At 46.8% G+C, this 13203-nt stretch overlaps 1 protein-coding gene across 2 annotated transcripts in view; it reads left to right on the plus strand.

Annotated features, from left to right (window-relative positions):
- P2RY6 (pyrimidinergic receptor P2Y6) overlaps positions 1–13203 on the plus strand; it is a 135952-nt gene that overhangs the window by 118914 nt on the left and 3835 nt on the right. For both annotated transcript variants that reach the window (XM_088479571.1, XM_088479570.1), the window contains exon 2: positions 2895–2988. The gene's annotated coding sequence lies outside the window, so the exon portion shown is untranslated. The remainder of the gene's footprint in view (positions 1–2894; positions 2989–13203) is intronic.

Consider the following 13203-nt stretch of genomic DNA (forward strand, 5'->3'; position numbering starts at 1 on the left):
CGACTGTGCGACCGCGGAGCACTCAATGTGAAGGCGGCGTAGGGAAAGAGTGGGGCTCCGGGAATCAATGCCATCTTCAGTTTTTGTAGTCTGAGAATATTAGTGTTTCCGCATGTGTAACTGATCACATAAGTTATGATGAATATGCCCCCAGTTCTCCTCTGTGCCATAAATGATTTCCAGTTACTGAGAAATTAGACTGGAAGTGCTCTATGGTGCCCTCTGCTGCTCCTACGTGTTATTTCAGTGTCTGTAACAGGCAATTGTGCTACCCGACAGCAATGTCATTTACACAGATGCACTAGAGAAATAGATTAAATTGCATGTAACTAATATGTTATTCTAATGCAGTTTCTTATGCATCTTAAAGCATTTTCCATACATTGCCATTGTTGCCGTACATTACTGTATGAAGAATAGGGCATACTGTGATGTCAAATCTGAAACTCTTTGTTAATTGTATTGTTATCTTTTATATCTCCTATATTTAGTGGATTTTTTTTGTCCACCTGTTAAGGCCTAAAAAGTGCATTAAATACAGATAGAAGTGATTGGTGGCGGATTTTTCCTCGGGGCTGCAGGGCTGGTGTTTCGGGGGATACCCGCAAATATTAAGTATCACCGGAATGTATGACAGAGGGACCGCAGCAAATTTCACCACATATACCGCTGTTCCCCCCCCCCCCCCTTTTCCGTCAGCAGCCGCAGCCCCCATAGGTTTTTGTGTGGGCTGCAAAGCGGTCAGATTTACCAAGCTAGTTTGGCTAATGCCATCCGTGTGCTCGTCCTCATGTTGTGTACAGGTGAGAGTTCAGAACGGCCTTCCCTCCCCTGTGACTCACCTCCTCTTGCTCTACAAGGGGAAACCATCTAAAGACAGAAACCAATGCGCTTCTAGCTATCATTTATCTAGTACATTCTATAACATGATAGGTAGAAGAGGATTAGTTGCTATGGGTTACTTCTAAGGCTGCCCTCTTTAGAAGGTTTGATGCACCTCACCCACAGTGAGTTGTCCTACCCCCACCCTGTGTCCTGTACCTTACCTAGTCTGTTGATTTATTGCTTTGTGTTGTTCCTAGATACATCAGCTTGCATTGTATTGTACTTACTGTATGAGTTACACAGTTACTATGTATAATGCTTGTACGGTACTGCGGAAACCTTGTGGCGCCTAAAAAACTAAGATACAGTAATAATACTTTTCCTGCATGACCTGCAAAAGTAGATGCAGGCTGTGTTTTTGGGAGTAGTTAGAAGAACCCTACTTATTGCAGATGAAATTTTGAAAAACTCCACAAGGTTTTCCCTATTCAGTTTCCAGGTAGAAAATGAGTTGCAGTAATTTCTATAGGAATTACAGCAACTATTTTCTCGCAGCTTCAGAGCAGGTCTAAAATATAAAAACATCCCTATTTTAAGCTAAAAATGTTGGGACCCCTTCAGAACCCCTTGGCCATCCCCTCTAATGACTAATTAGGCAATTGGAAGTTTTCAATTTCAGTCTAAATGGTCCAAAAAGTACATGTCATTTTTAGTTGTTAAAAACAATAATGGCCTCAAATGACACCAAATAATATTTTTTCTGTTCATTTGTGCACCCCAAATTTAATTAAAGCATTTATATAAAGAAAAAATAATTGCTTTATCTGTTTGGGTTTTTTTAAATTGGCCTAAAATTACCCCCAAAACTACCTTTTTTTTCCTACTTTTTTTTTGTATTTTCGTTTTATTAGTTTGTAAAGAAACGAAAAAAGTTTGCTTTTTAGCAATTTTTTTTATAAAAAAAAAATGCTCAAATCAGCCATTTAATGTAAAACAATATTTATATTTTTTCTTTGGGACAGTTATAACCACTATTACTGTTACCAGTGCTATTCTTCAGCAGGAGCTCCGTTCCAGAACCTCTCAATAACAATGGCGTATGTCCTGGGCTAAAATGTATTTTCCATAAGATAAGTTTCATTTTAAAGTCCCCTTTGAGTGCATTCTTTCTAATATATATATTTATATATATATATATATATATATAAAATATAGATAATGTGTGTATATATATATATATATATATATATATATATATATATAAAATTGTTTTTCTACCCACAGTTACTGAATTTTTTGTTTCCAGAAAAATAGCCCTGCTGTTACCCGATAATGTTTTTTATATATATATTTTTTAGGGTACAGGCTGCTCACTATTTTTTTTACACTTCCTGCAACCGATGTTTTTCTATTGGATACTGCCAGTATTGGCAGCACACGTACACTGTAATCGCAGTAACAGAAAATTGGGGGCGATTCCCGAGTACATTTTTGCAGGTAATATTGAATATGCCCCTATTTGTGCCTTTTGTTATACAAGAGGTGAAGAATTAAACGCATTTCTGCAAAACATAATTGCATATTTACTCGTGGAGTTATCAAAAATCCATACCACCCAAATGTTTAGAGGGAGAGTCTGAGTCTGTATCCTAAATTTCCTTCCAGCTAGTCCCTCTGTTGGGCTTTATGTGTGATAAAAGTAGGGATATATATACACCTCCCAGTAGAGACTGTTGGGCTCCAGTCTTTCCTGACTCGCTGGGTTTGTGGTTGTCTGTAGTAAGCAATTTGTTTAACAATTTATATACAGAGATCTCCCAAAGCATTTGCCGCAGATCTCTAAACAACTAGTGCACTTGTAATGCGTCTTTGTGTAACGAACCTGCGGCGTTTGGCTAAATGAAATGTTGTGAGTTTTACTACCCTTTATTTTACAGTATATATTAATTCTGCAGATTTGTGTCTATAAATAGGGTATCCGTTATTTCAACATTCTACTTGAAAATCTGAAAAGAGGGAAGTTTGATGTGTTATCTGTCACACAGCCTAATTTTACCACCCATTCTCAGTTATTCTTCAGAGAGGAAGGAACTGAATTGCAGCTGGTAAGGACCCCGCTCTACAGGCTGAGCCCTGCGCCGACGGAGAGAGACAATAAATCAGGTATTTGTTTTTTTTCTCCAATTTTACTGTATTCTATGACCAATGTCCCTCTCACCTGCACACAAAATGTGTCAATGTCAGTGTGGTCTGTCCATATTTATAGTAGCTGCATTGTATTAGATTGTAAGCTCCCTGGATCAGGGCTCTCTCTTCTACTGTCTTTTTGCCTGCTCCCACCTCGTCCACTTTTGGTTATGTCCTTTGCCAGTTCTACATGCAGCTTTGGGACGGTACCGAAGCCTCTACTAACGCCATCTAAGGTTTCCTTTAGGTTAGAAGTGCTTGGGTGCCCATTTACCAAAATCCACATATAAAAAGTAGTCGTGCCCCTAAAATTTCTCCAACTCTCACAATGCAATATGTTTATATATGGCACAAATGCATTAAGAATTGTGTGCTGGACAGAGCTTGTGAGAAATCTCTTTCCGGCGAATAAGTACTTGTTGCGTAAAACACAGCTTTTGCGCCTTTAGTTCTGTGTTGCTTACCGGCCATAATTAGCACTACATGGCACTGGCAAGTGCTGGACGGACAGGCGGATGGATTCCTCCTGAGATCTCCCTCTATCAAATAATGAGACCATTACCAGAGACAGATACCATGGGGCCCTCGACAAAGTACTGATTTGGGCCTCTTTCTCTTTTTGCTTCTCAAAAAAAACCACACTTAAAAATGGGTTTAAACAATCTGGTTCCCACCAGGTCCTAGGCCATACTTGCCTACCCTCCCGATTTGGCCGGGAGCCTCCCGAAAATCGGATGCTGCTCTCGGACCCCCCCTGGATAGGCAGGCAAGCCTCCCGGCGACGGCTGACCTCTCCCCCCCCCCTTCTCATGGTTACAAGACAAGCCCTCACAGCGGGGGGAGGCCGATGACGTGATTCTCGCTGAACTGCGTCATTTTGGCCTCACCCCCAGCTTCACAATGCGGCAATCTCGGCATTGTGTAGCGGGGACAGGGCCAAAATGCCGCAATTGTGTGGCCACGCCCTCGCTCCACCCGCATATGCCAGGTAAGATGTCTGCACACGCCCCCCTGCTATGCCGATCTGGCTGCTCCCTCCGGGAAAGGGTAGCGAGAATGTCAGCAAACATGTCCTAGGCCAGAGCTTAGTTCTGTAAGGGATGATCCAGCTCTATAGGCCTCCACCTCTCCTCCAGTAACTCCTCCAGTTACCCACAGCCGGGTAGCAGACTGTAGGGCAGTTGCGCCTCTGGAGGTCTCAATCGGTCCCATCCAGTTCTTTAGAGCTACATGACAGTAACATGGCGCCACTAAAGAGGGCTGTACGGAGTTACACTGAACGGCGGCTTACAGGAGACTCAAAATATAGTACAGAGCGCCATGCGTTTAAGTGACTTGACAGGAATCAGAAAAAAAAGTTATGTGAGGGCGCAGCCACAGGGTAGTTTTATTTCACAGCTGGGGCCCTGCACTCTTGGTCCAACATTGGCAGTAGGTGTACCAGGTTAATCATTAACCCTAGGGGCAAGAGCCCGTCTTACCAAGGTGTTGCCTCTCATACCTGTAGATAAAATATAGATTGTTTTTTGTAAGAATTGTAATGATCTATAAACACCTAGCGTTATATGCTAAACTGCAGGGGTGGGGAACCTTTGTTCTGCCGAGGGCCATTTTAATATATATAACGTTATTCGCAGGCCTGGTGCAGGCCTTGCCCCCTTGACCACACTTGCCGGTGATTACAGCAATGCCCGGGCATCGTTGTGACCGTCTGAAGTGTCCTAAGGGCGCTCCAGGTGGCACTGCTGCATAGATTCTGGCTGCCATTCAAGGCACCCTGATATCCAGATGAGGCTAACAGAAAAAATCTCAGAGGGCCAGACTAAATGATTCCGGGGGCCTTATACTGCCCCCGGGCCTGAGGATTCCCACCCCTGTGCTAAAGCTTCAAAAACAGACAAGTGGAGATGTTACCCATAGCAACCAATCAGATACAGTCTATCATTTTCAAGAATGCAATAGAGAAATGATAGCTAAAAGATGATTGGTTACTATGGGTAACACCACCACTTTTCATGTTTAGTAAATCTACCCCCTAGGATCTAAATAATATTTATGTTATAGCTACAGTATATGAAGGGAATCTAAAATAAGTAGTTAATGCCGACTAGAAATGTATAAATATAAACAAAACATTTTCCACTTCAGAGAAAGAAAATTGCCACAAAAAGGAATATTATGGGCATAATTAATTCATTTTGCCTTTTTATTCCATTGCAAAACTTTATTTTGCTTTTTAAATAATGCAAATGGGTGCATAAAAAAAAGGTTTTATACCGCACTATGTAAAACATATATAAAATATGCATATCACATGTAAAAATATACACCGGCAGTTTGCAGTGAAATAATCAGCATGAAATTAGAAATTTTTAGAAACCGGAGTTTGGAAATGAGAAATTTACAGTGTGACGCTGGCGCCATCTAGTGGTCAGCAAATAAATCACAAGCACAGCAAATTAATAATACAGTCATTTAAATCACTTCCAAACAGGGGCATAAGAACGATTTTATGTTGGAGGGCAACATAAAATTGTTCTGACACCCCCCCTTTCCTTCCTCCCTCTCGCTTAATTGGGTGCGTAGGGACTGGAGCGGCAGCCGCGTACGGTGAGGGGCTGTGCTTTATAGCAATAGGCTAGGCTGCACAGGCTCTGCACCGCACATTGCAGCTCATCCTCCATGTGGTGCAGCCTAATGTTATATAGCACAGTCATGCGCGTACACCGCGCCTTTCAAATGTTTTGGAGGGGTGCAAGCCACCCAGTTGCCCCCCAGGTTCCGAAACCCATGATTAGAAATGAACACAAAGCCTTATTATTTTGTATAACTGCCCCTACATAGGCGATCACCTTGGTGACTGCGCACGCATAATAGCAGGGGTCCAAACCCAGAAGTACAACGATTGCCTCAGCAGCCTGTAAGAGGTAAAGGGCTTGCTATTAGAGCCCTCTGCCCCTGCATGTGAATATTGGAAAATTCCAGCCATACTTAATTTCTTATTGCTGCGATATGCGACGATAAGTAATTATAATCATCAGCGCCAATTGCCGAATATGGGTAACTTTGCTCCTGTACAGAATATCTCTCCTTCCTCTCCATGTGACACCTTGAATTCAAATGGCGACTATGGGGCATATCCAATTGACCACAAGATTTTGCTCGCAAAAGATTACATGGACCACATGACCAAATATGGATTACCGCGGGTATACGCATTGCTGATACCATGATATCCAATTTAAGAAAATTTGTTTCAGATTTTTTTTACGGGCAAAATCCCACGTGGGAAGATGCAGCCACACTCACCAGTGTTCCAGCGCTCCTCTCCCGGGTGCAGTATGCCCCACACACACATAACTGACAGGGGGTCTCACTCACACAGGAGACACACACACATAACTGACAGGGGGTCTCACTCACACAGGGGACACACACTACTGACAGGGGGTCTCACTCACACAGGGGACACAAACACTACTGACAGGGGGTCTCACTCACACAGGGGACACACACATAACTGACAGGGGGTCTCACTCACACAGGACAGACACACACTACTGACAGGGGGTCTCACTCACACAGGAGACATACACACTACTGAAAGGGGGTCTCACTCACACAGGGGGTCACACACATAACTGACAGGGGGTCTCACTCACACAGGGGTCACACACATAACTGACAGGGGGTCTTACTCACACAGGTGACACACATACTACTGACAGGGGGTCTCACTCACACAGGGGGTCTCCACACTACTGACAGGGGGTCTCACTCACACAGGGGGTCTCCACACTACTGACAGGGGGTCTCACTCACACAGGGGTCACACACATAACTGACAGGGGGTCTCACTCACACAGGGGACACACTACTGACAGGGGGTCTCACTCACACAGGGGACACACACAGTACTGACAGGGGGTCTCACTCACAGAGGGGACACACACATTATTGACAGGTGGTCTCACTCACACAGGGGTCACACACACTACTGACAGGGGATCTCACTCACACAGGGGTCACACAGACTACTGACAGGGGGTCTCACTCACACAGGGGTCACACAGGGGGTCTCACTCACACAGGACACACACACACTACTGACAGGGGGTCTCACTCACACACGGGACACACACATTATTGACAGGGGGTCTCACTCACAGAGGGGACACACACATTATTGACAGGGGGTCTCACTCACACAGGGGACACACACACTACTGACAGGGGGTCTCACTCACACAGGGGACACACACACTACTGACAGGGGGTCTCACTCACACAGGGGTCACACACACTACTGACAGGGGGTCTCACTCACACAGGGGTCACACAGACTACTGACAGGGGGTCTCACTCACACAGGGGACACACACACTACTGACAGGGGGTCTCACTCACACAGGGGACACACACACTACTGACAGGGGGTCTCACTCACACAGGGGACACACAGACTACTGACAGGGGGTCTCACTCACACAGGGGTCACACAGACTACTGACAGGGGGTCTCACTCACACAGGGGTCACACAGACTACTGACAGGGGGTCTCACTCACACAGGACACACACACACTACTGACAGGGGGTCTCACTCACACAGGGGACACACACATTATTGACAGGGGGTCTCACTCACAGAGGGGACATACACATTATTGACAGGGGGTCTCACTCACACAGGGGACACACACACTACTGACAGAGGGTCTCACTCACACAGGGGACACACACACTACTGACAGAGGGTCTCACTCACACAGGGGACACACACACTACTGACAGGGGGTCTCACTCACACAGGGGACACACACACTACTGACAGAGGGTCTCACTCACACAGGGGACACACACTACTGACAGGGGGTCTCACACACACACTACTGACAGGGGATCTCACACACACTACTGACAGGGGGTCTCACACACACAGGACACACACACACACTACTGACAGGGCGTCTCACACACACAGGACACACACACTACTGACAGGGGGTCTCACACACACAGGACACTCACACACACTACTGACAGGGGGTCTCACACAGACTACTGACAGGGGGTCTCACTCACACAGGGGTCACACAGACTACTGACAGGGGGTCTCACTCACACAGGACACACACACACTACTGACAGGGGGTCTCACTCACACAGGGGACACACACATTATTGACAGGGGGTCTCACTCACAGAGGGGACATACACATTATTGACAGGGGGTCTCACTCACACAGGGGACACACACACTACTGACAGAGGGTCTCACTCACACAGGGGACACACACACTACTGACAGAGGGTCTCACTCACACAGGGGACACACACACTACTGACAGAGGGTCTCACTCACACAGGGGACACACACACTACTGACAGAGGGTCTCACTCACACAGGGGACACACACTACTGACAGGGGGTCTCACACACACACTACTGACAGGGGATCTCACACACACTACTGACAGGGGGTCTCACACACACAGGACACACACACACACTACTGACAGGGCGTCTCACACACACAGGACACACACACTACTGACAGGGGGTCTCACACACACAGGACACACACACACACTACTGACAGGGGGTCTCACACACACTACTGACAGGGGGTCTCACTCACACAGGGGTCACACAGACTACTGACAGGGGGTCTCACTCACACAGGACACACACACACTACTGACAGGGGGTCTCACTCACACAGGGGACACACACATTATTGACAGGGGGTCTCACTCACAGAGGGGACATACACATTATTGACAGGGGGTCTCACTCACACAGGGGACACACACACTACTGACAGAGGGTCTCACTCACACAGGGGACACACACACTACTGACAGAGGGTCTCACTCACACGGGGGACACACAGACTACTGACAGGGGGTCTCACTCACACAGGGGACACACACTACTGACAGGGGGTCTCACACACACACTACTGACAGGGGATCTCACACACACTACTGACAGGGGGTCTCACACACACAGGACACACACACACACTACTGACAGGGCGTCTCACACACACAGGACACACACACTACTGACAGGGGGTCTCACACACACAGGACACACACACACACTACTGACAGGGGGTCTCACACACACTACTGACAGGGGGTCTCACACACACAGGACACACACACACACTACTGACAGGGCGTCTCACACACACACACAGGACATACTGTATAAACACACTGACACTCTTCACAGACCCCGGCAGCACCCCTCACACACTGATACCCCTTTTACACCAGAGCTAAAACCCGGGTTATTGCAGGGTAACCCGGGTAGCTCCTTGGTGTAAAAGGGTTGGAGTGACCCGGGAATCCAACCCAGATAACTTGCAGGGTTTTACACAGGAATAACCTGCGAAACCCTGCAGTGTAAATGGCGTGATCCGGGTCAGGGTGACCTGGATGGTGCCGTTTGCCTGCCGACTGGCCGGCTTCAGTGGCACTTGGAGATGACGTCATCTCCAAGCGTCCACTTCAAAGCCGGAAAAGCCGGGTCTGCAACTCCGGTGTGAACGGCGCCAACTCTGAAATGTCCTGGGTTGGGGCCTGGGAAATTCCGGGTCTGATCCGGATTGGAACCCTGTTCCATCCTCCGGGTCAGACCCGGAATTTCGAAAATGAAAGAGGTATGACAGACAGCGACAGCACACACACAGGACACACACTGGCAGGGGTCCCACTCCCTCTGCTGGAGCAGACGGAGGCGGAAGACTTCAGTCAGGGAAAAGGAGGAGGAGGACAGCGCTGCAGCATCTGAGTAATTAGGGACTAATTAAGATAATTGGACATTTGCAATTGCTTAATTAGTCATTGGGGCTTCCAAAGGATTCCAGAGCAAGTGGCAATTATTTTTATTTAACATATGGATTTTAGGAAAAATTACACCTGCTCTGAAGGCACTCAAAAAAAAAAAAAGTGAGCTTTAAAAATTAAATAAAAACCCAGCACCCAATCGAATACCCAAAATCTTGCACCTAAGGGGCATATTCAGTTAGGCTCTCTGCACAGGGGCGTATCAAGAGAGGAGGGGGTCTGTGCTCAAATCTGCGGGAAAATGGTCGCTGCGCCAGTGCGGTGTGGGCCCCCGGGACCCAGAGATTTGTGTGCACCGCATACATTCTGCGCCCATTATAGATGCACCACGGTCTCCGCACATCTTACATCTATATGTGTGACACGGCAGCAGGTGCACATATAAAGGGTTACTTCTAGCGTACTGATATCACGCCCCAGAACAATAATTAGGGGCACATGCTGGCCTCCAATCCTCCTTTAAATAGATGCCCGTCCAAATCCACGATTTAAGGTAACATTCTTGGACAAGTATCATGCGCTACAGGGTTAAAGCTCTTTAATCCAAGCGCCGCCAGGATTCAACGAGGGTAGTCAGGATTTATCACAGATTGGTATTATTGTGCGAGTAAGCAGGACCTTAATTAGGTCTATAATATCAGAAATGTATTATGCAATAATACTAAATATATGCACGATGTGATATAGTAGTGTAAGATAACCTGCAGATTTTCTCCAATAGTGCCAGTAAGCACAATGTACAGTCACAGCGTATTAACTGTCATTTATTTATTTATTACCAGTTATTTATATAGCGCACACACATTCCGCAGCGCTTTACAGAGAGTATTTGCCCATTCACATCAGTCCCTGCCCCAGTGGAGCTTACACGCTAAGGGCCTGATTCAGAGCCGGACGCTATTTGCGGACGCTCATTCTGAAAAAGGGGCTGGCTATTTAAATTAAGCACTCACTCTTTGCGGTCTGTAGACGCCTCTATGTCTGAGCGAGCGTCCGAAAAATGCGCTCGCTATTTTCTAAAGACGCCCCTTTTCCGTTCGCATCATACGTCATCTCCGCTATTTATTAGATTAATCGGGAACATCGAAAGGCATCTAAACTGCACGCAGTGCTTGTGGTAGGATTTACTTGCCGCTATCACTGCGAGCAGTTCAGGCTAAAAGACAACTAAGTGACGTGGTCGATGACGCTGCTTTGTTAATTATGCACACCCATAAAACGCCGCTTTGACCGTTTGACACGCCTGCGTTCGGATCTCCACTACCCCGTTTTCAAGCACCTTCCCGTTACCACCCACAAACTCCTCATTCTGTCACTCAAATTAGCAGGCCCTCGCTGTGTTACGAGCGCACTATTTCCGACCACAATGACTGGTTTGCGCATGCGCATTGCGAACCATACGTATGCGTAGTTGTGCCAACATCGCTCAGAGCGAATGAGCGGCCGCTTACGAGTGGCTCTGAATCAGGCCCTATATTCCCTACGACATGCTCACACACATACACACTATGGGTAAATTTTGTCAGGAGCCAATTAGCCTACCAGTATATTTTTTGGAGTGTGGGAGGAAACCGGATCAAACCCACGCAAGCACAGGGAGAATATACAAACTCCACACAGTTAGGGCCGTCATGGGTAGTGAACCCACGACCTCGGTGCTGTGAGGCAGTAATGCTAACCATTACACCATCTGTGCTGCCCATGTAATATAATTTAGCAGTCTGCAAAACCAAACAGAGGAGGCACAGGTAGAGACCACAGTAGCAGAAACTATCACTGGTAAGTGTACTAATCCCTCCTTGCCCTTTAAACTTGCAGGACCCAATGAAAATGTACCCGCACAGGAGTGTACTCAGTGCCTTAAGTCACTAGGCCGAGATATGGAAGGGATTTTCCACCATGCTTTATTTTACTACTGTTTGCTCTGTGCGTTTCGGCCCTGTCTTTATAAATCACCAAAGCTGACTATATAGTTTTTTGGGGGAATCACTGCAACGCTGGTCTCTGAGTACCACACCTCCCAACATGACCCTCTCCAGGAGGGACACAATGCTCTGGTCCTGAACTTCCCTGGTAAGAGGTGGGGCTGCAGCGCAGTTCAAAATTCAAATAGGGGAGCCACACCAACTGTCATTTCACACACTGCCAAACATCACTGGCTGGGACTCACTGGCAGTTGGTGCGACTCCCCTATTTGAATTTTGGACTGTGCTGCAGCCCCACCCCTGGAGCCTCCACCAATCATAAATTACCAGGGAAGTCCAGGACCAGAGCATTGTGTCCCTCCTGGAGAGGGTCATGTTGGGAGGTATGGAGTACAGTTGCATCCAAGGACAATAGAAATTAACGACTCAACAGGAGACATAAAGTTTTGGCTAAAAAGCACAGAATGAAACCAGAAACTAAAGGTAGGCACAGGAAAGCATCTGCATGCCAATAAATTTAATTAACCCGAAAGTTCACAACTATTGTAATATTTTGTGTTAATTTTAAAGCCATTTTCTGCTGGAAATTCAGCCGTCATTTAAGTCCTCTTTGAAGGCGAATTTCTCAAGTGAGATTGGAAAGATTACATTCTATAGCCCTCCGTGCACTGGGCCTGATTCAGACCCGGACGCTATGCTGCGTTCGCTCGCATTCATCGATTTTTTTGCAATCTGCGCATGCGTATGAGTCACAATGCGTGCTCGCAAACCAGCCAGTGTGATGGGAAAGTGCTCGCCCGTAGCCCGCCGTCGGCCGCTATTTTGAGTGACAGATAGTGGCGTTTGTAGGTGGTAACAGGGGAATGTGCTTGAAAACGGGGGTGTGGATGTGCGAACGCAGCCATGCCCGACCGTCAGAACGGCGTTTAATGGGTGTGCATAATTAGCAAAGTAGCGTCATTACACACGTGACTAGGTTGTATTTTAGCCAGAACTGCTCGCAATGTTGTGGTGGGAAAAGGCTACCACAAGCACTGCAAGCAGCTCCGATGGCTCTTGATGTTCCCGATTAATCATATAACTGCCGGAGATGACGTGTGTTGTGAGTGGCAAAGGGGTATCTTTATACAGGTGCGAGCGCATAGTGCGGCTGCTCGGTATTACTTAGTGGGCGGCTTTACGCGACGCAGTGCGAGCACATGATTTAAATAGCCGGCCCCTTTTAGCCAGCGAGCGGACACAAATAGCGTCCGGTCTGAATCAGGCCCACTATTCACTGCAATAGAGGACAGCAGGATCGCTGTTCGTGTTACAATTTGAAGAAAAAAAAAAACACATCCAAGTACCAATGCTCCTGACTGCAAGTGTAAATCCTACAGAGTATGGTGGCCATTAGGGCCAATGGT

Source organism: Taudactylus pleione, unplaced genomic scaffold, assembly GCF_031769625.1.
Source record: "Taudactylus pleione unplaced genomic scaffold, aTauple2 ptg000241l, whole genome shotgun sequence".
Classification (NCBI taxonomy): Eukaryota; Metazoa; Chordata; class Amphibia; order Anura; family Myobatrachidae; genus Taudactylus; species Taudactylus pleione.